Source organism: Acomys russatus, chromosome 19 (assembly GCF_903995435.1).
Source record: "Acomys russatus chromosome 19, mAcoRus1.1, whole genome shotgun sequence".
Taxonomy (NCBI): Eukaryota; Metazoa; Chordata; class Mammalia; order Rodentia; family Muridae; genus Acomys; species Acomys russatus.
Genome location: NC_067155.1, coordinates 30,831,270 through 30,858,161, shown reverse-complemented (window position 1 = coordinate 30,858,161; position 26,892 = coordinate 30,831,270). Strand labels below are relative to the sequence as shown.

At 46.6% G+C, this 26,892-nt stretch overlaps 2 protein-coding genes across 2 annotated transcripts in view; both read left to right on the top strand.

Moving 5' to 3' along the window:
* Nucleotides 1-26,892, top strand: part of LOC127203988 (zinc finger protein 721-like) — a 1,570,727-nt gene that overhangs the window by 929,771 nt on the left and 614,064 nt on the right.
* Nucleotides 21,402-26,892, top strand: part of Elavl1 (ELAV like RNA binding protein 1) — a 47,923-nt gene continuing 42,432 nt past the window's right edge. Inside the window, exon 1 of the mRNA XM_051162958.1 lies at nt 21,402-21,529. The gene's annotated coding sequence lies outside the window, so the exon portion shown is untranslated. The remainder of the gene's footprint in view (nt 21,530-26,892) is intronic.

Sequence of the window (26,892 nt, the reverse complement as noted above, 5' to 3'; positions counted from 1 at the left end):
TGGGAACAAAGTCCATGTCAGAGACAGCCCACACTACCATTACTAGGGGACCCGCATGAAGCCTGGGCTATGCAGCGGCTACATCTGTGTAGAGGACCTAGGTCCAGTCCATGCATGGTCGCTGGTTGGTGCTTCAGTCTCAGCAAGCCCCTCTGATCCCTGGCTGGTTGGCTGTGTTGGTCTTCTTGTGGAGCTCCTGTCTCCTCCAGGTCCTTTTCTCCTTCCCACTTTTCCACAAGACTCCCTACGCATCACACAGGTCATGCCTACTTGCCTACAGATGGGGCTGCCCACGGTAGCAGTGCCTTCCCACATCAATCATCAGTAAAGACAAGGTGCTTTTGTTGAGGCTCCCTCCTTCCTAGGTAACACTAGCTTGCGTCAAGAATACCATAAAGACTAGGGAGGACAAAACCTTAGTCATCTTTTTGGCTACCTAGTAAGTCACTCTTCTCTCTGGGCCTGGGTGACCTCTTCTTCCCAAGGCAGTTCACAGGAGTGAACTTCAAGACACCACTTGCTGATTTTTAAGCTTACGGCTTGTTCTTAGGCTCATACTGGCTACTCTTTTGTGGTGGTTGTTTTGTTTTTTCCTTCAAGAGAGGGTTTCTCTGTGTAGCCATGGCTGTTCTAGACGTGCTTTGAGGCCAGGATGGCCTCGAACTCACAGAGATCTGCCTCCCTCTGCCTTCCTGAGTTCCGGAATTACAAGGATGCACCACTGTGCCAAGCCAGCTACTCTCCTGTACAGCACAAGCCCACCTTCCCAGGGATGGTACTGACCACAGTGGGCTGGGATCTCTCACATCAATTATGGATCAAGAAAATGCCACACATAAACATCTTATTATGCTACTAAAAAAAAAAGAAAATGCCCACAAACATGCTCACAGACCAATCTGCTGGTGGCAGTTCTTCAGGTGAGGATGCCTCCCAGGTGTGTCGTTGACAATAACGATTAGCCATTATAGCTCTGCTTTCATTACCTGGGGAAAAAAATCCTTCATGTTGGGCATGGTAATCCATGCCTGTCATCTCATCCCTGAGAAAGAAGCAGGATCAATGTTCAATGTCATCCTTATTTCAGAGACATTGATAAAGGCTGGGATACAGAAAAATGTCTCTAAACAACAAATTATGACTTCCCTTTGTTTTCATTATGTGTGTAGGTGCCCTTGTAGGCCAGAAGAGAGCATGAGAAACCAGGGTGCTGTGATTTGAACTCTGGCCTTGGTGCCCTGATGATTGAGCAGTACTTGTTCTCTTTGGTTTTGGTTTTGGTTTTTGGAGACAGGGTTTTCTCTGTGTAGCCTTGGCTGTCCTGGGCTCACTTTGTAGACCAGGCTGGTTTTGAACTCACAGAGATCTGCCTGCCTCTGCCTCCCAGAGTGCTGGGATTACAGGTATGCGCCACCATGCCCAGCAAGCAGTACTTGTTCTTAACTGCTTAGCCATCTCTCCAAAATGGCTCCCTCCAATTACCTGTGTGTGGGGTGTGTATCAGATACCTTAATTGATCTTTGTAACGAACGGTATCAACTCAGTACCCCCAAGTTCACTGCACAAAGGAGATTGGGACTTATTTGCCCCAGAGGAACAGGGGCAGGGAGTAAGAGATAGAGAAGATAAAGGATGGGGGAGAAGGAAAAGGGACAAGGGAAGGGGATAGGGATATATGTTCCTGAGAGAGAAAAGACCGCCTCTGGATAGAGGAGACAGATGTAGCCTATAGGCAAATGGTGGTTTATAAAGGGAAAAGGGGAAACCTCATGTTAGGATGAGGGGTTTAATTTTAATTGAACAGGTTAATTAGATGAGCCAAAGGGGGCTTTTGATTGCTGGACTTCAGTACTTTGATAGCTGGACCTTGGTAGTCAGCCTCAGGAGGAGGTAGTGACCACATGAATGAACAGACCTTGGTGACTAGCTTTAGGAATGTAATCCAATAGTTTTTAGCAAGGCAGAGGGAATGGGGGCAAAAGGCAAGGCGGAGTCATGTTCCCCACAATCAAGTTGGCCAGAGTCCCTTCAATAATCATCTTCTTTTTCTATGTAGGGCCACTCAGTGAACCTGAAGTTTACCAAAGGCTAGACTAGTGGGCCAATGAGCTCCAGGTCGCTCTGTCTCAGGCTCCGCAGGTACTGCAGCATCTCGCTTTTTGCTTAGGAGCTCAGGTCGTGTTTTCACAACAAATAATTTACCAAGTCCTCTATTTCAGAAGTTTCTTCTCAGCCAAAAGGCAGTTTCTTTTTAATTTTAATTTAGTGGTGTGTGGTGTGTGTGTGTGTGTGTGTGTGTGTGTGTGTGTGTGTGTGTGTGTGTGTGTGTGTGTGTGTGTGTGTGTGTGAATTCATGGTGAGAATCTCATGTAGTCCAGGCTGGTTTCAAACTGACTATGTAGCCCAGAATGATCTTTTTTTTTTTTTTTTTTTTTAAATATTTATTTATTATCATGAATTCAATGCTCTGCCTGCATGTACACCTGCAGTCCAGAAGAGGGCACCAGATCTCAGTATAGATGGTTGTGAGCCACCCTGTGGTTTCTCGGAATTGAACTCAGGACCTCTGGAAGAGCAGGCAGTGCTCTTAACTGCTGAGCCATCTCTCCAGCCCCAGAATGATCTTAAATTCCTGATCCTCCCACCTCTGCCTCCCAAGAGCCAGAATTATAGGCTTGTACCACCATTCCTGGCTTGACAAAATTCTTTTAGATAGTCACTGTTTATTGGCTTATGAACACTGACAGTTTTATTTCATGAATTTTCACATGTGTTATAATAAATTCAATCTTGAAAGATTTCAATGGGTCTTTATTATCTTACTACAATAACAAGAAAACATCAGAAATCTCAAATTTATGCATTATCAGACTGTAGCAGTTCCGTCTCAGATTAAAACTTTGCATTTTACTACAATCCACAGACGCAAAGAAGCTAAGTATCAAGCAGGGCCTAAGGTATGAGGCTTGAATCTCACTCCGAAGGGGAAAACAGACATCAGGAGTGGATGGAGAAAGGGAACTGGGAGGGAGAGTGGGGATCAGGTGTGGGGAGAAAAGCCCTGGGGGGTGAGAGGGCTGGGAAAGAGAAGGGGAACTGATGGGAGGCGGGCAGATCTGGGACTAGCTAGAGACCTGCAAAAGAGTAGGCTCCTGAGCCGGGCGTGGTGGCGCACGCCTTTAATCCCAGCACTCGGGAGGCAGAGGCAGGTGGATCGCTGTGAGTTCGAGGCCAGCCTGGTCTACAAAGCGAGTCAAGGACAGCCAAGGCTACACAGAGAAACCCTGTCTCGAAAAAGCAAACAAACAAACAAACAAAAAGGCTCCTGAGAGGATATGAGGGTGACTCTAGCTGAGATTCCTAGCATTGGGGAACATGGAGACTGAAGTGGCCACCTCCTAGCCAGGTAGGACTTCCAGTGGAGAGAGGGGGACACCCACAAAACCTTCAACCCCAAAATCACCCTGCCTACAAGATATGCAGGGATAAAGATGGAGCAGAAATTGAGGGAATGGCAAACCAATGACTGGCTCAACTTGAGACCCATCCCATGGGAGAGAGAGTCAAACCCTGACACTATTAATGATACTCTGCTGTGTTTGCAGAGAAGAGCCTAGCATAACTGTCCTCCGAGTGGCTACACCCAGCAGCTGATGGAAACAGATGCTGAGACCCACAGCCAAACCGCAGGCAGGGAATATGGAAGAACCGGGGGCGGGGGCGGGGGTGTTCTAAAGATAGAGGGACCTGGGGACAAGAACTCCACAAGAAGACCAACAGAGTCAACTAACCTAGGCCCATGGGTGCTTACTGACCCACCAAAGAGCATGCATGTACTGGACCTATGTCCCCTATACATGTGGGTCCCCTAGCAAATGGAGCAGGGGCTACCTCTGACATGGACTCCGTTGTCTGCTTTTGGATCACTTTCTCCTAGCTAGGCTGCCTTGTTTGGCCTCAGTGGAAGAGAATGCCCTTAGCCTGGTGTGACCTGGTGTGTGTGGGTAGATGGATGGGAGCGATCCTTTATGAGGAGAAGGGGAAGGGGAAAGAGGAAGAGGATGGGAAGGGTAAGACCAGGAGGAGAGGAAGGAGTGGGCTGAGATCAGGATATAAAGTGAATGAATGAATGAGTGAATGAATGAATATCAAAATGACTGACCTAAAGATAAACAAAGCAAAACCTTTCCATTTTAGAGGGAAATTTATGACACTGGACATGCGAAAAGGAAGCAAAACATTCTATCCTGAAGGTAAGCTCCTTAACAACTAATGGGTTTCAGGAAGTCCTTGAATCTGACCAAATTTACTAGACCCTTCTCTTTCCAAGCATAAGTTATAAGGACTGCTGAGAGACACTCTTGGACCAAACTAAGCTGCTTGAAAGAAGCAGAGACCTAATTAGCTGTCTAGGGGAGGGACAAAATCGCCAATCTGTTGAACTGCTCACAGGTTGTGTAGTGTACTCCCAGTTTTCAGCCTTTTTTGGGTTGTCATCCATGTGGAGGTGGGCGTTTTGGTGATGCAGCTGTTCGAGTCATTCTCGCTCCTCTAAGAAACCCCAATAAAACTCACCTGTTCAACAAGCTGGACTATGATGGCATCCTTTACCCTGATTGTTGTTGATTCCCTAATTAGGGAAAGTAGATATTTGTTAATGTCTGACCCCAGGAATAATGCCATACAACACAGGCTAAAATAAAGGTGCTGGCAGGCGCAATCCCCTCTGAAGGCTCTAGGCAGTATCTGTGTTTGCCTTTTCTGGCTTCTGGAAGCCCTGCACCCCTTGGCTCAATGCTTGGTTCACCTCTTCAGGGCTGGCAGCAGAGTTTCTCCATCTAATAACTTCTCCCTAGCCTCCCTTTTAGGGGGATGCTGTGCTGAGTGTCAGATGGGGACATGCCTCCTCCCACATCCTACATCTCTGGCAACTGTCTCAGTCCCAGTGTCCCTGGAAAACTTAGCCAGGTGTGAGTAAATCAGGCCAAGTTTTCAAAGTTTATTACCCAGGTTAAAAGAGCAAATGCAGGGTTAAGGTGCTTAGTGCCAAACCTGATGATTCCAGTTTATCCCAAGGACATACATGGTAGGAGAGGACTTCTTTAAGTTGTCCTCTGACTTCACATGTGCACCGTGACACACATACACAAAAATAAATTTCAAATTTTAAAAAGCAGAAACAAAAGCATCTCTGAATGGAGTGTGGACCAAGTCAAGCAATACCAACAAAAGGCTGCCTGCCACTAGCACCTGGACTGACAGGTCTAGCATTCCTCCTCCCCGTGCCCACCACTGGGACAGTCTACGGCTTCCTTTCAGGAACAGGAAGAGCTTTTCTTAGAAGCTGCACATAACCACAATTCAGTGTATAACAATCGGATTTGTGAATATGCATGAAAGTGTAATTACTAACAGCTGCTGAGTTTAACAGGCGAAAGAGCAAAGGTGCCTTGTGTGCGCTCCTAGGAGGGTGCAGGGGACCAGGGGAAGGCCTCCATGGGAGCCAGCAGAAGACTGGCTTGAGTTTTTTTGTTTTGTTTTGTTTATAGTTTTTTTTTTAATAGATTCTTTGTGAGTTTCACATCATGCACCCTAATCCCACCCATCTCCCTGTCCCTTCATATCCACCCTCTGCCCTTGCAACCTCTTCCCCCAAAGAAAGTAGAAATTAAAAAACAAAAATGTTAGCCAGGCAAGGCACACGCCTTTAATCCCAGCACTGGGGAGGCAGAGGCAGGCGGATCACTGTGAATTCGAGGCCAGCCTGGTCTACAAAGTGAGTCCAGGACAGCCAAGATGGCATAGAGAAGCCCTGTCTCAAAAAACAAAAACAACAAAAATGTTGTCATGGAAGCTGTAGTGTGTCACCCTGTGTCACACAGTATACTCTTTTGTCCAGACATCTTTACTTGCAAATGTTCATTGCAATGAGTCAGTGGTCTGCTTTGAGGCCCCTGGCTTCTACTACGCTATCTACACTGGATTTCCCTAGGGCCTCCTCTATTTTTTTCGTAGGGATATCCTGTTGTTGCCCTGTGCTATGGAGATCCTGGAGTTTGGGATATGCAGCATTGCCCTTTCATGCACTCCAGCAAATCATAGATGGGGTAGATGTGGGGGTGGGCCAACTCAAAACCCTGGATCTGAGCCTGCCAGCTCTCCTGTGCCTGTACCACTAGGGTGAGCTCTCCAGCACCACTCTGTCTAGCTCACCCAATGCTGCAGCTGGCAAGAGGCAGGGTCAGTTCTCCTGCTGTCATGTCCTCAGTGCCATCTTACCCACACCTGCACCACCTAGGCCAGCTCCACTGTGCTACCCAGGCGAGGTGCAGGGCTCCATCTCCCAAGTGCTGTGCTAGTGAAGGGTCCTCAGGCCTAGCTCACAGGCAGCTAGGCATAAGCAAGTAAGAGGGTAGTAGCATCTCTCCCTTGCACAAGCCACCCCATGTCAGACTAGGCATCAAAGTCAGCTCTCCTGTGCTACCCAGGTGAGAAGCAGGGGCAGCTCTCTTGATTGTGGTGGCTGGGGAGAAGCTGGGAACTGGCTGGCTTTTCTTAGACCTTCCTCTTTCTGGTTATATCCAGCTGCAAACTCTATTCCTATATTTCCAGCACTGTCTATGTGTGCACATGAACGTAGAAGCTAAAGGCCAACACTGGGCATTTCCCCCAATCACTCTTTACTCAGCGGCAAAACTGCTTATATTGCCTACATGTCCCAGTACCATGTACGTATGCACACATATATGGAGGCTACAAGTCAACATCGGATATTTTATCAATCACTCTCAACTTTGTTTTTAGGTTTTTGAGTTGAGTCTCATTGTGTACCCCCGGCTGGCCTGGAAATCCCTATGTAGACCAGGCTGGCAGTGAAATCAGAATCTGTTTGCTTGTACCTCCCAATTGTTTGTGTTAAAAGCATGAGCTATCACCAGGCAGTGGTGGCGCACACCTTTAGTCCCAGTACTTGGGAGGCTAAGGCAGGCAGATCTCTGTGAGTTTGAGGCCAGCCTGATCTACAGAGTGAGTTCCAGGGAAGCCAGGGTTAAAACAGAGAAACCCTGTCTCAAAAAAACAAAACAAAATAAGCATGAACTATCATGCTCAGGCACTTGGTTTTGTGTGTCTGTGGTGGTGGTGGTGGTGGTGGTAGAGGCTTTTCACTGTTTAGCTAGCCTGCTTGGACATGGAGCTACAGGGACCTTCCTGTCTTCCCACTCCTTACTACAGGTGCACAATACCTGGGCTGTTGTTCTGGGTTGCTTTTGTTTTTCTTACCCTTTGTACATAGGGTCTCACTATGAACCCATGGTCAGCAATTCTCTTGTCTCTACCTTATGGATGCTGAGATCATAGCCACAGGTCATCACACCCAGCTCTGAGTTTTTGTTTTTGACTTTTTTTTTTTTTTTTAAACAGACAGTGGGAATCCAACAGCACTTTCCCAACTGAGCCATCTCCACAGTCCTCTCAAAGGTTGTTTGGTCTCTATGCTGTAATGTTGAGAGGTGGGACTTTGGAGAACAAAATTGACCGTGGTGGGTTTGACTTGATCAGTGGTTCATGCACTGAGAGAGTCACAGCTGGGTAGACGACTGGAAGGTGAAGGGCTGGTGAGAGGCAGGACCTAGCTGGAGAAGGAGTGGATACACTGTGTGCGCTACCTTGTTCTCAGTTTTTGTTGTTTTCATTTTTCAAGACATGGTTTCTCTGTGTAGCCTTGGCTGTCCTGGATTCATTTTGTAGACCAGGCTGCCTCTGCCTCCAGAGTGCTGGGATCACAGGTGTGCACCACTGTGCCCAGCTTCATTCTCAATCTCCCCCCATCCTGGCTGCCATGAGCTGGGCAGCTGTGCTACACTGCATGCTTTCCACCATGATCTTCTGCCCCACCACAGGCCAGAAACAATAGAGCCAAGTGACCATGGACTGACACCCCAAAGCCAAAACAAGCTTTCCTCTGTCTAAAGTGTTCATTTCAGGCATTTTGTCAGTCAGAAACTGTCAACACAGATATCCACAGCTTTCTGCGAGCATATGTTCTGTTTGCTGGGACAGCTAGATGATTTCCAGAAATGTAGGACCTGGGGTTAGAGAGATGGCTTAGTGAACAGGAGGGCTCACTGCTCCTGCAGGAGCCCAGAGTTCAGTTCCAAGCACCCACATCAGGGGGCTTACCAACACTTACAACCTCAGCTTCAGTGGACAGCCTCTTACGGACTCAAACACCCACACACCTGCCCCAGATAGGGTTTCTTTGTGCACTCCTGGCTGTCCTGGAGCTCACTGGCTGTCCTGGAGCTCAGAGATCCACTTGCCTCTCCCTCCTGAGTGCTGGGATTAATCTTAAAAGTGAAATGTAAAGCTTACTCTTAGCTCATCGTCAGAATCAGATGTAACTTCTCCAGCTTTCTCTTTGATTCTTCAAAGCAGGTGAAGGCACCTGTTCAGCATCCTCTCATCATCCTCCCCACTCACTCAGCTGACTTCCTGGATAGGTGTGCACTCTCCCCTTCACCTATGTATGTATATGTACGTATGTTTGCATGTATGTGCAGGTGCAATGTGCACATGCTTGGGGAGGCCCAAGTTGAAGTTGGGAACTGTCCACAATAGCTCTTTCCCTTTATTCATTGAGACAGTTCTCTCAATCAAACCAGAGCTCATAGCTTGCTCTGTGGATTCTGACTCCACCTTCCAAGGCTGAAATTATAGGGTGCTGCACAACATTTAATTGCATTTATGTGGGCCCTAGGGATTTGGACTCAGGTCCTAACACCGGTGCAGCAAGTGCTTTAATGACTGAGCCCTAGCTCCAGTCCCGGTGTCCATTTTGTTTAGTTCCTGTCAGTCTTTCTCAGACCCATGCCCCCTATTTCTCTGCCTGGTAGTCTCTCCCTCAAGCTTCTTGGTGGTGCTGCTAGAGATGGAACCCTAGGTCCCTGTATTTACGACTGCTGTTCCTTCTATAACCTCAGGGGAGGAGCCTTGTGAAGCTTTTAAGTCTAATTTACTTCCTGAGTTCACGAGCCTCCCTTATTCTTCTAGGAGGGAATGCGTTAATCTGGAGGAGACAGCTATAACACAGCATCCCTTACGCTTTGACTGAGCTCAGCTACTCCCCCACATGAAAAGTGTATCTGAGAGCAATGATATTCTCAAAAGAGTCAGCAAAACTTAAGTCATCTCTGGCTGGGCACAATGGTGCATGCCTGTCATCCCAACATTAGGAAGATGAAGGCAGGAGGACCAGAAATTCAAGGACATTCTCAGCTATTTAGCAAGTTTAAGGCCAGCTACAAGAAACCTCATCACAACTGGGACAGAGGGGAAGGCATCCTATTGGGACTCTAAATGAGAGACGCATGGGAGAATAGCAAAATAAAAGGATACAGAGGTCCTAGAAATCTACAAGTAGAACAATATGATAGGCAGGTTTGGGCCCAGGGGTCCCGCTCAAACTAAGGCACCAGCCAAGGACAATACAGGAGGTAAACTTTAAACCCCTTCCCAGATCTAGCCAATGGTCAGAATATTCTCCACAGTTGAGTGGAGAGTGGGATATGACTTTCTCACGTACTCTGGTGCCTCACATTTGACCATGTCCCCTGGAGGGGGAGACCTGGTGGCACTCAGAGGAAGGACAGCAAGTAGCCAAGAAGAGACTTGATACCCTATGAGAATATATAGGGGGACATAATCCCCCTCAGGAACAGTCATAGGGGAGGGCAATAATGGGAAAATGGGGGGGGGGGGAGGAATGGGAGGATACAAGGGATGGGATAAACATTGAGATGTAACAAGAATAAATTAATTAAAAAAAAAAAAAAAGAAAAAACAAAACAAACAAACAACCTGCAAGCCCAAAGTTCAGGGAAAGACCATACCTTACACAATAGGCAAAGTGTGGGAGGACACCTGATATCCTCTTCTGGTCCCCACATGTACACAGGTGTGGGCAAATATCCACAGACACATGTATACACACATAAACAAGTAAATCTTTCAAAAATAAAACACCTCAGCCATCTCTCTGTATCTCCTAGCCTTATGGGCAATGCAGAGCTTGTGCTGAAGGGGCTGGGATATGGAGGTACAGCAAGAACCTGGGCTAACCATTATTGGAGTGTCTGCTGATTCTTACCCAAGGGACACTACACTCCTAACCAGAAAAAAATGAAATGGAAAACAAGGGGCAGGGAATACAGCTCAGTGGTTGAGTACTTGCCCAGCATGAATATGTGTTTTATGACTTCCTGAGCCAAGAGGAACAATTATCTATTCATTCCCAGATACAGCACTGTAATAATCTATCCAAGTCTGGTTTTTCAAGACAGGGTTTCTCTGTGTAGCCTTGGCTGTCCTGGGCTCAGAGATACACCTGCCTCAGCCTCCCAAGTACTGAGATTACAGGTGTGTGCTACCATGCCTAGCTCCCAAATCTAGCTAGAATACAGAATTTTACTTAGGTTACTTACTAGATATACAAAAATACACAAATAACTAAAGAAATTAAACACCAACAAACCAAATAACCCAATTAAAAAATTGGGTACAGAGCTAACAGATCATTTTCAAAGAGGAATCTCTAATGGCCAAGACGCACTTAAAGAAACAGTGAACAGCCTTACTTATCAGGGAAATGCAAATTAAAATGACTCTGAGATTCCATCTTACAGCTGTCAGAATGGCTAAGATCAAAAACTCAAGTGACAGCACATGCTGGGGAGGATGTAGAGCAAGGGGAACACTCCTCCATTGCTGGTGGGAGTGCAAACATGTGCAACCACTCTGAAAATTAATTTGGCAGTTTCTCAGAAATGTGAGTATTGCTCTACCTTAAGACCCAGCTATACCACTCCTGGGTATATGCCCAAAAGATCCTCCACCATACCATGACGATATTTGCTCAACTATGTTCATAGCAGCTTTATTCATAATAGACAGAAACGAGAAACAACCTAGATGCCCCTCAGTGGAAGAATGGGTAAAGAAACTGTGGTGCATTCACACAATGGAATGCTACTCAGCTACTTGGGACATCATGAAATTTTCAGGCAAATGGATGGAGCTAGATAACATCATCCTGATTGAAGTAATCCAGACCCAGAAAGACATGCATGGTATATACTCACTTATAGGTGGGTATTAGCTATAAAATACAGGACAGCCATGCTACAATCCACAGATTCAAAGAAGCTAAGTAACAAGGAGGGCCCAAAGAAGATGCTAGAATCTCACTCAGAAGGGGATATAGACATTGGAGGTGGACAGAGGGAGAAAGCTAGACAGAACAGGGAAAGGGATGAGGGTGGGGGAGCTGGTAGAGAGAATGGAAATCGATGGGGGTACATCTGTGGGACAAGCTGGAGACCTGGAATGGAGAAGGCCCCCAGGAGTCTATGGGGGCGATCCTAGCTACACCTAGCAGCAGGGGATACGGAGCCTGAAGGTTCCCCCTCTCCTCCCCCCCCCCCGTAGCCAGGCAGGACTTCAGGGAGGGATGGAGACACCAACCTACCCACAAAACCTTTGACCCAAAATTTATCTTGTGTACAAGATGTACAGAGCTAAAGATGGAGCAGAGGTTGAGGGAATGGCAATCTAATGACTGGCCCAACTTGAGACCCACCCCATGGAAGATAGCCAACCCCGGACATCACTAATGGTACTCTGCTATGCTTGCAGACAGGAGCCTAGCATTAACTGTCCTCTGAGAGGCTTTACCCAGCAACTGCGGAAAACAGATGCTGAGAGCCACAGCCAAACATTAGGCAGAGCTCAGGGAGTTTTGTGGAATGATGGGAGGAAGACCAGATTAAGGGAGTGGGAGGGACAAAGACTCCACAAGAATCAGCTAACCTGGGCCCATGGGGGGGGGGGGGCTCAGAGAGACTGAACTACCAAAAGCATGCATAGGCCTGACCTAGGCTCCCTGCACTATGTAGCAATGTGCAGCTTGGTCTTCATGTGGGTCCCCTAACAACTGATGCAGGGTCTGTCTCTTCACTGGTGCCTGGCTTTGGATCCTTCCCTCCTAGCTGAGCTGCCTTGTCTGGCCTCAGTGGGAGAGGAGGCACCTAGTCCTGCTGGGACTTTATGTGCCATGGCGAGGTGGTATCCATGGGGAGCCTCTACTTCTCTGAAGAAAAGAGGGAGGTATCAGGTGAGAAGAGTGTGAGAGGGAGACTGGGAGGAGAGGGGTGGCTGTGATCAAGATGTAAAGCAAATAAATAAATAAATGCAAAAGTACACATATGCAAAAGTTTCTGTGTGTGTATGTGCATGTGAGTGAAGTACCCACAGAGGCAAGAAGAGGGTGTTGGATCCCCTGGAGCTGGAATTACAGCTGTGAGCTGCCCAATGTGGGTGCTGGGGACCAAATCTAATCCTCCCTAAAAGCAGTATGCTTTTTTAAACAGTCACCTCTTCAGCCCCCTGACATCAATTAGTGTAATTAATTTCCTCATAGACAAGCCCACAGGCCAACCCAATGCAGCAGACAATCTTACAGTGAGGCTGTCTTACCAAGTGAGTCTAGGTTGTGCTGGGTTGAAAGTTAAAGCTAACCACCACAGCAGAAAGGTGAAGGAAGGAAACTGACTCTACACAGTTGTGCTGACTTCTACACTGTGATATGTGCTCTCACACGCATACACGTCATGCACATTTACATACCAATAATAATATAAATAATTAAAAGTTACTTTTCTCATCATTGATAAAACACTTGACAGAGCAACTTCAGAGTGGTAGTACAAATGTTGGGTCATGGCTTCAGAGAATATTGCAGCAAGGAAGGCATGGTGCTGAAGTGGCTCCTTCAGCAGCAGTGGTGGATCGGGAAATCAAAAGACTCAACAGCTGAGAACCATAGCAGGAGTTATCACTTTCAAGGCCTACCTCTGCTCCCCAACAACCCATTTTCTCCTGCGAGGATCTGACTCCTAAACCTGTGCCTCCTGCTGGACAGCAAGGGTTAAGACACACAGTGCTGCTGGGAATGGTGCTGCTGGGCATGGGTGCTGCTGGGCATGGTGCTGCTGGGGATGGTGCTGCTGGGCATGGTGCTGCTGAGGATGGTGCTGCTGGGGATGGTGCTGCTGGGCATGGTGCTGCTGGGCATGGTGCTGCTGGGCATGGTTCCACAGTTTGCAGTAAATGGCTGGGGATGTAGCTCAGTGGAACAGGACTTGCCCAACACACACGAGGCGTTGGGTTCTGTCCCCATATCACATAAACAAAAATAAACCAAAAGAAGTAATAAAGAAGGGAAGAAAAAGTTAACTTATGCTGGAGAAACTGAGTAAGTATCACCAGCAATGATGGGGGGGGGGCATCGAAAGACAAATGGTCAGGAAGGGTGAGAGGTTGGGTTCAGTGGTAAGGTACTTACTATGATGGCTATTCTTGGTTGTCAACTACATCTAGAAGGAACTACAATCCAGAAATGGAGGGTACACCTGTGAGAGATTTTGTGTGGCTCGAAGTGGGCGAATCCACTTCAAGTCAGGGCCTTGAGGCAGGAAGACACTTGTCTTTAATTTGGATCTTGAGGTGGGAAGACATACCTTTAATCTGGGCCACACGTGCTGGAAGCCTATATAAGGCCAAGGAAGAAGAAAGCTCTTGCTCTTTGCCTGCTTGCTCTTGCCTTTCTAGCAAGTCCATTCCTTCACTGTCATTAGTCTGCTTCTTGGGGATTCCAGCATCTCCTAAAGATACCCAGCCTCATAGACTGAGCAACTTCTGGATTCTTGGACTTTCCATTCTTAACCAGCCATTGTTGGATTAGCTGGATCACAGCCTGTAAGTGATTCTAATAAATCGTGTGTATGTGTGTGTGATGTATGTGTGTGTGTGTGTGTGTGTGTGTGTGTGTATAAAGATATTAATTCTGCTACTCTAGAGAGCCCTGACAATACACTCAGCATGCTGAAGGGTCTAGCAAAACCAACTAAAGTGGAGCATACCTATAATCCTGGCACTGAGGAGATAGAGACAGGAGGAGATCTGGGGCTCTTTGGCCAACCAGCCTACCCAATCAGTCAGTTCCAGGTTCAATGAGAGATTCTGTCTCAAAAAATATAATGGAGGGGCTAGAGAAATGGCTCAGAGGTTAAGAGCACTAGCTGTTCTTCCAACGGTCCTAAATTTCCAGCAACCACAGGGGGCTCACAACCATCTATAATGAGATCTGGTGCCCCCTTCTGGTGTGCAGGCATTCATGCTGGCAGAACATTGAATACATAATAAGTAAATCTAAATAAATAAAATGGAGGCCAGATGCAATGGCACACACCTGTAATCCCAGCACTATAGGAGGCTGAGGCAGGCGGAGCTCTGTGAATTCAAAGGCAAGCTGGTCTACAATGTGAGTCTGGCACAGCCAAGAGAAATCCTGTCTCAAAAAACCAAAAATGAATAAATAAACAAACAAACATAAAAATAAAAAAAATAGAAAACGATTGAGGAAGACAACAGATGTCAACTTTTGTCTTCCACTTTCATACACACACAATATGATGGGTGAAAAACTGGTTGGTTGCTTAGATCTTTTGGTCAATAATCCATTATGATAATTTTTAAAAGATTTATTATTATGTATACAGTGCTCCTCCTGCATGTACACCTGCACACCAGAAAAGTACGTTAGATCACATTATGGATGGTTGTGAGTCACCCTGTGGTTGCTGGGAATTGAACTCAGGACCTCTGGAAGAGCAGCCAGTGCTCTTAACCTCTGAGCCATCTCTCCAGCCCCCCATTATCATAATCTTATGACTACTCCATTAGAGAAACATCTTCCAAAATAACTCACTAGCCATGTACAGTGGTACACACCTATAATTCCATCACCCAAAAGAATTGTGAGTTCTAAGCAAACCTGGTTTATTCTAGACAGCAAAATGGCTCAGAGATACAAAGATCCTGTCTCAAAGGACAAACCAAAACAAAATACCTGAGCTGTGCTTCTTGAAAGTTTCAAGGTCATCACGAACCTGGAAAGTGCAGTTAGCTCTGCAACAGACAAGAAGTAACTAGATAGAAAAATTAATTAAGAATAATGTGGCAAAAAAAAAAAAAAAAAAAAGAATAATGCGGTAATCTTTGTGGGATCCCGAAAGAAAAAACAAGCATTAGAGAAAAACACTCTAAATAACCAAAAACAAACCATCGATTCCTGCTGCCTGGGGACCCAGATGTAGAACTCTTAGCTGCTGTGCAGCACTACTTTTTCCTGCCAGTCGCCATGCTTTCTGCCATGCTGATAGCAGACTAACCCTCTGAAACTGTAAGCACACCACAGTCAAATGCTTTCCTTTATAAAAGCTGCCATCGTCGTCCTGAGTCTCTCCCCAGCAACAGAACAATGACTAACACAGAAGCTGGTGCTGGGAACTGGGGCGCTGCTGTGATAGGCCCGCCGACCACGCTTCTGTTTGGAGGGATATGGATCACTAAGAGACTCTGGACTAGAAAAGTGATCGGACACTTAAGTGGGCTTAATGGGCCTTACTAGTAGGAGCATGGAAGACAGTACTGAGGGCAATCTGAACCGTGGGGGCCCAACTCCAGAAGTCTCAGAGGGGAGACCCAGACCATGTGACCCAGAGACCATTCTTGTTATACTGTAATGAAGAATGTGGCTGCTATTTGCCCTTGTGCAAAAAAATCTGCTGGAAGTTAAAATGAAGTTTTGGATTAATGGTATTGGCAGAGGAGATTTCAAAACTGCCTAGTATTGACTGCAGAGCATGTTATTTGTGGCCAATCTTATGCAGACCTGTAGTGAAAAGGAGTACGCTGAAGAAGGAAAAATACAAAATGTACAGTTTGAGGAGAAAAGGGACGCTAGGAAGGATAATGGAACTGAGGCCTGTGTTCAAGGAGATAGATGAAAGAACAGCCCAGTGCTAAATGAACTTTAATAGTAAATAACCTTAGGGCAAGATCCACCCAGCTAGGTGACCAATATGTGAAGTATTAAAGAAATGCATGAACAGTGAAGGAAACCATTGGAAACAAAAGCTCATGCAGATGTAGCTGACCACCGGGGCCATGTTCCAGACCAAGCAGCAGCAGCACTTGGAAGCTTCACGTCAAGGATACAAGAGAGTAGGGAAAGGGTTATAAAAATTTCTGCAAGTAAGGAACGCTGTTGAGGCCAGGCCTGTGTCAGGGATTTCTCTGCATGGGAGCCCAGAGAGGCCATTATGTGAAACTGAAAGTTAAACTTGTATTGCCTTGGAGACCCCCAAGACATTGGAAATGCCAGAATTGTGGGGTATTCACTGAGGAAAGCTGCTAACAGGGAGCAGAATCAATGCAAGAGAGAAGTGTGTTACAGTCAACAAAACTGAAAGGAGTTGGACATCTGAAAAGCATTTTGACACCAGCCACGGAGGTGCAGGTTAGAGTCTGCCCTGCTGGTTTTTGGCCTTGCTTTGTCTAGTATTTCCTCATTATGCTGACTTCGCTCCCTTTTGGAATGGTAATGTATATCCATGCCATTGTATGTTTTAGGGATGTCATGTGATTTTCTTCTTGACTTTACAGGGATTACAGTTAAGAGATTACCATGAGTCTCAGAAGAGACTCTGGCTGTTAAACAGGAGTTGAGGCTGTTCTAGAATTTTGCATTATGATATGGCTCACACCTATGGCAGCAGCCAGAGAGTGGTATTATCAGGAAATGTGGCCTTGTTGGGAGTAGGTGTGACTTTGTTGGAAAAAGTGTGTCACTGGGATCTGGCTTTGAGGTGCAAAGGCCAGGCCTGGTGTCTCAATCTCTTTCTGATGTCTAAGGCTCTAGATGTAGAACTCTCAGCTTCGTCTTTGGCACCATGCTTCTTGCCGTGATGAAACTGGATTAAATCTCTGATTGTAAGCCAGCCTCAATTAAATGTTTCCTTTATAAGAGTTGCCACAGTGTCTATTCGTAGTAATAGAAACTCTAAATAAGACACAGGTAGGCTGGGCAGTGGTGGCGCATGCCTTTAATCCCAGCACTTGAGAGGCAGAGGCGGGCAGATCTCAGTGAGTTCGAGGCCAGCCTGGTCTACAAAGCGAGTCCAGGACAGCCAAGGCTACACAGAGAAACCCTGTCTCGAAAAAACAAAAAACAAAAAAACAAAAACAAACAAACAAAAAAAGATACAGGTATATCCCTCGGGCTCCCTAGCTCAGCCAACCTTTTTTAACTGGAAAGTTCTAGGCCAATGAAGACACTCTGTCTCAGAAAAACAAGACAGACAGTGCATAAAGAACGACACTAGAGGGATCTCTGGTCTCTACCAGCAAGTGACCACATGAGTAGATGTGAGTACACATACACACACAAGCGCACCTGGATACACACATAGATATAACTAAAAATTCAGCTCTTCAGTGAACTAGTCACTGTCAAGCATCCAACATCAAGTTTCAAATGGGAAGTGTTGACAGGGGACCCATTCATTCTTGTATGCAAGTATTGTGTATGCCCACATGCAGGGGCCAGGAGGGCAATGGATAGCTTGTTCTCTATTACTTCCTGCCTTATTCCTTTGAGGCACAATCTCCCCTGAACCTTGAGCTAGATTGGTAGTCAGGCAGTCCCATCAATCCTCCCTTCTCTGCGTCCACAGCATTGTAGTTACAGAAACACAGGCCATGCTTGGCTTCTTAGGTGTGTACCAGGTTCTGGGCTCAGGTCCCCATGCTTGCACAGCAAACCTCTTACCCACTAAGCTAGCTCCCAGGCCCTATACCCATCACTTCTGCCTGATCTACAGGGCAACACTAAACAATGAAGAATGAAATTATTCTCAGTTCCTCTGAATCCTCTTCATATTCCATTTTCCCTACTTTCCTGGCTACCCTCTGTGTAACTACAATCCCTCCCTTCCATGGACTGTTTTTTCCAGCTTACTCTTCTTACCCTTTTAAAAACCACTTCAGATGGAACCCTTCTGAATTCTCTTCTGCCTCCTCCTACAATAGCTCATGGTCCAAAGGCAACATGGAACTGCTGAATCCTGGAAATGCAACTGGGCCAATTTGGTATGTAAGATGCATACTAGATTTCAAAAGCTAATGGAGGAAAAAAACAAAGTATTAAAAAACTTTTTGGTTCTTTTTTGCTTTCGTGACAGGGTTTCTCTGTGTAGCCTTGGCTATCCTGGACTCCCTCTGTAGACCAGGCTGGCCGCGAACCACCTGCCTCCCAAGTGCTGGGATTAAAGGCATGCGCCACCATGCCGAGCCCTTGTTTGTTTTTTTAAGACAGGTTTGCTTTGTGCTACCTGGCCTTGAACCTGCCTCTGCCTCCTGAGTGCTGAGAGTAAAGGTGTGTGCCATCACTGCCCAGCAAAAGATCTCATTAGCTCTAGTCGTATGTTGAAATATTTTGAATATATTTGGTGAAACAAACCTGTTATAAAGTATCTGGTTTTTGCATTTAAAAAAATACTGTATGTGTCCATGTATGAATATGAAAGCCAGAGGATAACTTTCAGGAGTCAGTTCTCTCTTTCCATCACGTGGGTCCTGGAGATTGAACTCAACTGGTACCTGATCCTGCTGAGGCATCTTGCAGACATCTTATTTTTACCCTTTCATTACAGCTAATAACTTACTTTTTGTGAAGTAGGGTCAGATGTAGCTGAAGTTGGTTTTTAATTTACTATGTAGTCAAGAATGAACTTTTTAAAAAAATTTTTTGTTTGTTTGCTTTGTTTTTGTTTTCTGAGACAGGGTTTCTCTGAGTAGCCTTGGCTGTCCTGGACTTGATTTGTAGACCAGGCTGGCCTGGAACTCACAGAGATCTAGTCTGCTCTGCCTCCCAGAGTGCTGGGATTATAGGCGTGTGCCACCACGGCCCACTCTGAATGAACTTTTTTTTTTTTTTTTTTTGGTTTTTCAAGACAGGGTTTCTCTGTGTCGCTTTGGCTGTCCTAGACTCGCTTTGCAGACCAGGCCTGCCTCTGCCTCCCAAGCATTGGGATTAAAGGAGTGCACCACCACGTAAGGAAAGGTTTTATTTTTATTTTTGAATTATGTACACACGTCTGTGTCTGAGTGTGGATTTGTGTACCTGAGTGGGCTGCCCCTGAAAGACAGAAGAGGGTGCTGTATCCGTTGGTACTGGAGTTACAGGCAGTTGCAAGTCCACAGATGTAGATGCTGAGACTTAAGTCCTGGTCCTCTGCAACAACTATTCTCACTGCTGTAGCATCTTTCCATCCTGCATACGATCCTCCTGCTTTCCTCTCCTAAGGTCTTGGATTACAGTTGTGTATGCTAGGCAAACACCCACCAAATTACACACGTCGGTTTTTTTCCCTTTCCTCTTCTTTTGTGAACCTCCTTGGATGTGCTGGGAAAGCACTTTACATACTAAGCTATACCCATGGCCCATAATTTAATACACTTGTTACTCATAAATAATTTTAAAATTTTAAGTTGCCATATTGTTGAAAATGTTGTGGCTTCCTTAAATTTTTACTGAACAGAGCTGATTAAAAATGTCATAGGAAGCCGGGCGGTGGTGGCGCACACCTGTAATCCCAGCACTCTGGGAGGCAGAAGCAGGCGGATCTCTGTGAGTTCGAGGACAGCCTGATTTACAAATCAAGTCCAGGACAGTCAAGGCTACACAGAGAAACCCTGTCTCAAAAAACAAAAACACCACCACCAACAAAAGAATTTCACAGGAAGCCAGGCCGTGATGGTATACACCTTTAATCCCAGCACTCAGGAGGCAGAGGCAGGCGGATCTCTGAGAGTTTGAGACCAGCCTGGTCTACAGAGCGAGTTGCAGGACAGCCAGGGCTACACAGAGAGACCCTGTCTCAAAAAAACAAAAACAAACAAACAAAAAGAATGCCACAGGGCTATAGAGATGGCTTAGTTGATAGGCACTGGTTGCTGAGTGTGACAATATAAGTTCAACCCCGCCCCCCAGGTCTCATATGATGGAGGGAAAACTGATTCCTGCAAGATATTCTTTGACACGTTCATACAAACACATACATACATAATATATTAAAATGTAATATATTTTCCAAATTCCATAAAACTATTTTTAAAAGGTCTCTTACAGGCAGCTGCTCTGTTACAGGCCTGTAATCCTGGAACTTGGGAGGTGGAAACAGAAGGATCATTTCACTGACATTTTTAACTACATAGAGAATTTAAGGCCAACCCAGATCTTAGGAGACCCTGTCTCAAAAACATGGCCACCTTTAAACCCAGCACTCAAGAAGCAGAGGCAGGAAAATTTCTATGAGGCAAAGGCCAGCCTGGTCTACAAAGTCCAAGCTAGGACTAGTTAGAAAGACCCTGACTACAAGAAAACAAACTCGATAAAAAAAAAACGAGAGACACAGAGAGGTTTTTAAATTATACAAGTTGGCATATACTTTTCTGATACCACTAGCCCTGAACAGCAGTCTCTAAAGGGACAAGTAGTTGTTTTTCTGCTCACTGCCCAACTGGCTGGCAAATAATAAGCATTTAAAATTTCAGACGGAGAGAGGGTGGAAAAAATGGCTCACCAAGGAAGAGCACTGGCTGCTTTTTCAGAGGACCGGGGTCAGTTCTTGGGACCCAAAGGGCAGTTAACAACAATCTGTAACTCCAGTCCCAGAGGATCCGACATTCTCTTTGACCTCCGTATGGATTGCACGCACATGGTGCAGACACACACGCAGGCAGAGCACCCATGCATAAACATTAAATATATATACATATATACACACATATATGTATGTGTGTACATATACACACATATATATAAAACCAAAAAAAAAAAAAAAAAATTCAACGTTAGAGCTTCTGGGAATGTCCATGCTGACCAAATCCCTTATTCCACTTCACTAGATAAGGAAACTGAGGCCAGGTAAAGTTGACTGTCACAGGTGCTCAACCGTGCCCCCGATCGGAAATGTCGGAGCCGGGATTCGAATTTGGGATCCTGTCCTCCTAGCCTGGGCTCCCGATGACCAACTTTCTTACTTTGGGTGGAGGCGGTTGGACAGCCAGGGGGGGGGGGGGGAGACCCACACGGCGAGCAATTATACAAAGAGCGCCACTCCTTGGCCTAGACTTCCAGTCGGTGTCCACTGCCGGGCCAGGCCCAAAGTCGCCTCCTCCGCGGCCATCGCTAGCCACTCCGCGTCTCCACCGGCCGCTTTGGTCCACAGCAAGCAACGCCGCGACAGGAAGTCCCACCTCCACCGCGCGCACCCGAGTGCCGCGACAGCCATACCAACCAATGAACGCCTCATCTTCAAAGACGCTGACCAATAGCAGAGCGCGCTGAGAAGGGGCGTGTCTGGGCCGCGGGGCCGGGGAGCGGGTCGTGCGCGCTGAGGAGGAGCCGCCGCCGTCGCCGTCGCCGCTGCCGCCGTCGCTGCCGCCGCCGCTGCCGTCGCCGCTGCCGCTCTGCCGCCGCCAACCCCGCTACCGAGGCCGTGCGGAGCCGTTATCGCCGCGCCGCCCGCCCTGGAGCAGAGCCCCGGGCCTTCCCGCCCGTGTTCAGGTGAGGCCGGGAGGCTTCGGCGACTTCCGAAAGAGTAGGCCGCGTTAAGGCCTGAGCTCGCCTTAGCCCCGCGGGCGCTCGCCGGGCCTGCACCGGCCGAAGCCTCCAGGCCGCGGCAGGCCTGGGAACCGAGACGCGCGTGTGGGCCGCGGCCAGGCAAAGTGGAACCGACTCTTCGTTTGATCCAGGTCGGCGACAAGCCTCCCCCGGGCCAGATTCCTCCCCGGGATCCCGCGAGAGAGGCGGGAGAAGGACACGGCGTGGGCACGCGCTTTGGGGGGGGGGCGGGCTCCGAGGCTTTTGGGGCGCCTCGGATAGTCGGTCTCGGAGGCCTGGAGATCGGGGGGGGGGGCGGCGGCGGAAGAGTGGAGCTGGGGCCTTGGGCGCCCAGAGGTCACGGCCCACGGACTTGCTCCCTCGGGAAATCCCATAGATCTCTTTTGTGGGCCCTCCCCCCCTTTTCAGGATACACCGCGGTGGGTCGTGAGGTCCTTTTAGAAGTGTGCACAGCTTCCTTCTGTTATGTATGGAAATCCTAGAAAAGAAAAGGACAAGAAATCTTTTTTTGATCACCGTCTCTAGCAAAGCTGTTTTCGGGACGTTCGCATTTTTGAAATAGTGTGTAAATATTGAAAAGATAAAATTGCACGCAATTGAACAATGGGGAGTAGGGAAGGATCTTCCTTTTCTTTTGTCTTCTGCTGCTAAGGCATGTTAGAAATGGGTTTTGACACCTATGTGCAGGGCATGCGGAGAACTTTCTTGCACTGGAGAGAGCTTAATTATCGAAAGTGTTCGTGTGGGTTACCAATGGCTAGCTCTCTAGAAGGGGCAAGCTCGGGTGATTAGAGAAAGCTTTCTTAACCTCCTTTTCTACAGACAGTTACGGTCGGATAATGGTTGGTTGTGGGGCCTGGCAGCCAGTGCATTGTAGAAAGTTGGATACCATGCCTGGCTTTCCTGCCCACTAAGTATTAGCGTCTCTGCCTCCTACTTCTCCCGGTTGTGAGGACCAAAAATACATCCAGGCGTTGCTAAGGGGGGGGGGGTCTTTCTCTCTCCCCACCACAAAACACAAACACACACACAGAGGTGAGAAATCTTTAAATAATCCTGCCGGGAAAGTTCTTCCATCCCCATCTATGTTTTGGAGAAGCTCCCGAGATCTTGAGTAAGCTGTGTTGAACTGCCTGTAAGATAGTAGGGCGAAAGTATTGTGCAAGTGTAAAGATGTGAAGGAACTCCCAGTATTGTGCATGCCACACATGGAATATATGTGGTTACAAATATCACCGGAATCTTATTGACAATGTACCACGTGTTAATACTTCACAAGCGTGTACCCAGCCCCTAAAATAGGTGTTATAATATCTATTTAGAGAAGAAAGTGAAGCTTAATCTTGTGCACAAAAGTGGTCAGTGCAGGATTTGGAAGCAAGTCCAAGATACTGTAGCGTATTGCCTCTGAACTTGTATATGCAAAACTGCTGAGATCTGGTTTTGAAAATGGTGTGAGTCTGGAGAGATGGCTCGGTAGACAAGAGCACTTGTTGCTCTTGCGAGGACCTGTGTTTAGTTTCTAGCACCCACAGCTATCCATAACTCTAGTTCCAGTGGATCCCATGCGTTCTTCTAACCTTGCAGGTACCAAGCATACATGTGGTTCCCATATGTAACACATAAATCTAAAAAAAAAAATATGTTTTTTTAATGCTGTGGCTTCAAAGTCTGTAAGGAAGCTGAGAGAGATAGGAGATGTTTCTGTTGAAGCACTGACTTAAGGGAAACAACTTCAATTTGGCTGTGTTCAGGAATAGGTCATGGGGCCACAGTAGAATGGGAAAGACTGATGAACATAATCTTTCCTGTGCTTGCTCAGTTGCATCTCACACTTACTGCTTCTCTTCTGTCTTTGCACAACAGCAGGAGTTGACTTTTAAAGATGCAGGTCTGATTGTTTCTCCTGATTAGAAGTCTTTGGGCATGAAAAAAGTGTATTAGGCTGTTGTAATGGCTCTAAAGATTGAAATCAGAAGCCTTTGATTTGGGATGCCCCCCTACCCGTTCCTCTGACCCTCTCTACTCTTTCCCTAGAAGATCTCTTTCTCATGCTTTGTGGCCCAGCTGAGAGCACAAACACCACTGGAAGCTGCCTCCAACTGCCAAGGCTTTTCCACCTCCAGAATCAACTGTTCCCTGGTTTGTGTTCCCATCCCATTCAGTTTGTTCAATCTAGTTCAATGCTGAATGGTGAGAGTGAGCGGCAATGCCAGCCTTTTGCCCCTAGGTGGCAGTAGTTCTACAGCAGAAGACCAGGCAATTGGCCAACAAGAAGAAAGTGAGCCTTTGTGTCCCCCTCCCCCAAGTTGTTTTCTAGCCCAGAGGCTAGGCTCTGGAGAGGCCGTGGTGGTATGTGACCTATGTGTAGATGATTCCAGCCTGGCTGATGAGCAATAGTAATGCAAAAGCTGATGTGGAAGTACAGGGGAAGGAACAGTTACTCAAGCCCAGGAGACCCCAAAATGTTCCCTGGAGTTGTTGAGGCAGGAGGACTGAGAGGAAGTAGCTAGGTAAAAGGCCAGAGGGAAGGGCTCTTCAAGAACTTGATGAGTGGAGGAAGTAGGGCTCTCCATTTGTTCAGGAAACCATGTGGGTTATGGAACTTTCTGGGAAAGTAGATGGGAAGAGAGCTCAGAAACTATGAGGGCCCAGTTCAGACCCATATTGACAGTGGGAGTCACCTTTGCACAGGATGCACTGATTGGCAGCCAGAAAACCAGTTAGCAGGTGATTGCTTCCCTTCAGTAAAGTTGCTAATGTGCCCCAGACCATCAGCTTGTAGAGACGTGGGCGCATTGAGACACAGTTAAGGGATTTGGACATAAGAAGAACGGTGGGCATGGAGAACTTGAGAAGGAAGAGAAAACAAATTTAGTCTAATGGCTGGTGACAAGAGTGCAGGAAATAGGATAGTGACAGAATATCCATGTCCACACATATGTGGAGACTCACTCCAGTGTTCAGTAGTCTGTATCTACCTTCCTAGTCTCAAGAAAGTTTGTATGAATTGCTAAGACCAGTTCTCTATTTTCTATCACTGGGAAGAAATAACTTCTTCAGGGCTGAAGATGAAGCTTGTGAAATCCTAGTTTTAATGCCCCAAACCACATAACTGAGGAGTAATGTCTCATTCCTCTAATCCCAGTGGTCAGGGTTAGGGACAGATATTGGCTGCCTATGGGGTTTAAGGCTAGTCTGGGCTACACTGAAGAAAAAAAAAAAAAAAAAAAAAGTCAACCTGATTTGAAAAGAGGCCTCAATGTATAAGACATAGTATTTTTTTTTTAAAAAAAGGTTAGTCTTTATATGTAAAGTATATTGAATGGAATGATTATTGATTACTGAGAGTTTGTTTTTGTTCAAGCAGATTGCAATCAAAGAGGAACAGGGAGTGCTATCCAGGATCAGCAAATGTCCACAGTAAGAGAAAAGGAAGTCACCAAGAAGCTGCCAGGCCTGGGTGGACCAGTTAAGCCAGACCAAGAGGGTCAGGAGGGTAAAACTAGAAAATTATACTGAGGTCAAGTGGTAGCTGGTTTCTGGTCCTTGTGAAGGGGATTCCAGAAGATTGCTTGAAGGACCAGCTAGTTCAAATGCTGTTAACATCCTGATCTGTTGAGACTAAAATCACTCCTGTTTTGTGTTTCCAGTGCTTGGCACATGGTTGGCATTCCACCCACGCCTGGGGAAGAAAGTTAGTGGGGAACTCGGAAGTGACTGGATCCAGTTACCCATCAAAGAAACCTTTATGCCAGAGGAAGGATTGACAGGAGAGAATAGTGCACAGTCGCTCAGTGGCAAGGCTGATGTTACCATGAACAGAGGCCTGGAGACGCGGGAAGAGGAGTTATTTGGAGGGAAAGGTTAAGGTGGGTTTAGAGACATGTTTAGGGTTTGGGCTAGGCAAGAGGGAACAGGGACCTGATTGAGACAGAACCCTTAAGAGGTAGGAGAGTTAGAGCTGTCTTTTAGATGTCACACAGGCAGAACTTGTAGCTGGATTAGATCGAGGGAATAGAAAGATGACTTGGAGGACAGGTGTGGTAGTGCCACTGCAGGAAGTAATTCAAGCTGAGGGAAAGTTTTGGAGAAGAGTAAGGTCAGGAGATAGTTTGGGGAATCATCACCTTGGTTTTGCAAGTACGGGTGCCCACATGTATCAGGTGACAAATGTTATGTAGCAGCTGGTAACATTCACAGTGAGAAAACGAAGTGATTTACCCTTACCGTCTTTCAGTTACTGCTCTGACAGAATTCATTTTGGAAGTGGGGTAGAACCCATGCCTTTTCATGCCTTACTGTGTTGCTGTGCATATCTGGACAAGAGCTTCACCAGCTCCAAGTTGCTGGCACTTTTAGCATGATTGGAGCTGGCCAAGTTCCTAGGGCCTGTAGAGCACTTGAACTAGGGAGTCTACTCTCACCTGACCTGTTTTGGGAACTTACTTGGCTGTGGACAGAGGCCAGTAAGGATCTATATGTGGCCCCATCTACCTGAGCCCTTGATGGGTGCAGTCATATTGGGTCAAGTGGCAACTTCAGCATATTCTGGCACAAGAACATATCCTGGATGATTGCTTCCCCTACCCTCACCCCTCAAGAGTTTTACAGCTAGAAAATACCTGAGAAATAATTGAGAGGCTGGAGAGATGGCTTGGTGGGTAAGAACACTTGTTGCTCTTGCAGAAGATTTGGGTTCTGTTCCAAGTACCCACAAGGTGGATCACAGACAACTAACTCCAGTTCCAGAGGACCTAACACCTTCTGACCTCCATGGGCACCAGTGCAGAGACATTCACACAGGCAAAACACTCATACACATAAAATAAAACTTATTAAAACAAGAAATAAATTTGAGTCTAAGCCTCATTAGATAAAGTAGGTAGTAGTGTTGGTCAACCTGATAAAGAGTTTGGCTGTCGAGCACTCATCCTTTATAAAAACCTTCCCCATCATTAAACAGTTTGCCTCACTGATATACCACCTACATGTGTTGTTATGTCACATATAAGGACATATACATTGGTCTCCTGCATATGCAGTAGACGTGCTGCTGGTGGGTGTCACATGGGCACAACTAAGGATTTTTTTTAAATGGACAGTAGGATCAAAAGCCCTGAATTCTTCTAAACAAGACTTCTTGGTACCTCCAGTTACTTGAAATGATTCCAAATCAGTAAGGGAGTCATTTTGTCACACTTGGAGTTTCCATTATTTTGCTCCTTGCAGTTGACTCTTATTCTTTGGGGTGGTGCTTATTAATGATCATTTTGAGAAAGTTAGATTTGTGTCATATGGCTGAG